This window comes from Apium graveolens, chromosome 6, assembly GCF_009905375.1.
Source record: "Apium graveolens cultivar Ventura chromosome 6, ASM990537v1, whole genome shotgun sequence".
Classification (NCBI taxonomy): Eukaryota; Viridiplantae; Streptophyta; class Magnoliopsida; order Apiales; family Apiaceae; genus Apium; species Apium graveolens.
Genome location: NC_133652.1, coordinates 25,398,860 through 25,400,801, shown reverse-complemented (window position 1 = coordinate 25,400,801; position 1,942 = coordinate 25,398,860).

Sequence of the window (1,942 nt, the reverse complement as noted above, 5' to 3'; positions counted from 1 at the left end):
CTTTTAGGACTCTTTATTTGAGGTTTTTCAGTAACCTCAGATATTTTCTTTTTCAATTATCTTGCTGACAAAAGTCCTATGTTCTTTTCGCTCTTAACAGTCTTAATGGTTTCCTTGCTTTTTTTTCTTTGAGATTTATTACTTACCAATTTTTCTTATGATACTGATGTTGAACCCTTTTGAAAGGTGGATTTGGGTTCATCAGCTTTTGAAGGAATAAACTTAATAGGAGTTTTAAGGGAAATTTCATTTTCAGTGTCCACATCCTTAACTCCATCTTTATAGCCTAGGCATTCTTTCCATTTTTTCTTTGAGATCATCTCATGAACCTTTTTACCTGAATCAGTGCAGGCTTTAAGGGTTTTTCTTTCATTTTCTAAATCTATCTCTAACATACTGTATCTAGCCTCAAGAATCTTTACAGTATGTTTAGCTCTCTCACATTCTTTCTTCAAATCTATCTGATTCATTAAGTCAGACTCTAACTGTTCATTCCTAGATTTCAAGATCTCAATTTCAGTTATAAGTCTATCATTTTCTAGAGTCTTATATTTAAAATTACCATGTAGAGATTTAAGAATAGATTTCAACTCAGATATATCTTTAGTATTAAAAGAGAAGAAGGAATTTGGTACCTTAGACTCAGAAGAAACAGGATCATCAAGACTAGCCATCAGTGTATAGCATGTGTCTTCATTTTCAGAATCAGAGGAGTCCATCAAATTCTTACTTGATATGATCAGGGCTTTGTTCTTCCCTTTATCATGTTTCATTTTCTTGCACTCTGTGGCAAAGTGACCAGGTTCATCACAGTTGTAGCACTTGATCTTTGTCCTGTCTATCTTTCCAGCTTTAGAGTCCTTTCCATCTTTTCTCCCAGTTGACTTCCTTTCTCCTCCAGTAAAATTCTTCCTGAAGCTTCTGTTGTTCTTAGACTTCCTGAATTTCATCGTCCTGAAGCCCTTAACCAGCAATGCGGCCATTTGCATGACATCAGAATCTGTCAAGTTCTCATCAGTTTCAGAATCAGTATCATCATCAGGATTTGATGATGAATCATCAACATCTGATTCTGGCAAATTATTCTTCTTTCTTACAACTCCAACATACTTTTCTTTTGAAGCTTTATCATTTACTTTCAAAGCAACAAATTTCCCTTTGCTGCTTTTCCTCTCCTTCCTTTGCTGGACTTCAAATCATGAGTTCTCAGCATGCCATAGACTTCATCCAGAATAATTATTTCCAAATCATATTGATGTCGTATGATTGAAGTCTGAGTCTCCCATTCTTCACTTAAGGCTCTCAGAAACTTGGTGTTTGAATCCTCTCAATCATACACCTTTCTCACCAAAGCCATATTGTTGAGCAGGGTCAGAAATCTGTCATATATGTCAGTGAGACTTTCATCAGGATTGGCCTCAAAGTGTTCATATTTTTGAATTAAAACAGCCCTTCTGTTCTTCTTGATGGCCATGGTTCCTTGACATTGAGTTTCAAGAGCATCCCAGATCTCTTTGGTAGTCTTGTAGGCTATCACCCTGTTTGACATCACAGAATCAAGACTATTATGCAAAATGTTTCTTACCTTTGCATCTTTCAGCACATCTACTTTCTCTTCTGGTGTCCACTCACTCTTCTCCTTTAGCTGATAGTGTTCAACAACAGTAGGAGTTACAGGCACCAGTTTTGTTGGCATGTATGGTCCATCATTAATCACGTCGAGATAATATGGATCTGTAGCTTTGAGGTGCATGAGCATCTTTACCTTCCATGTAGGATATTAAATCTTTTCCAGAATGGGAATTTTAATACTTTCATACTTGTTCAGAGACATGTTTAGATCGTTTCTGATTGTAAGTTTATCTGTGAGCTCTGATACCAATTGTTGCCCAGTGAAGATACAATTGTTTAAGGGGCTTGGATACAATTGTATAAATGTTTC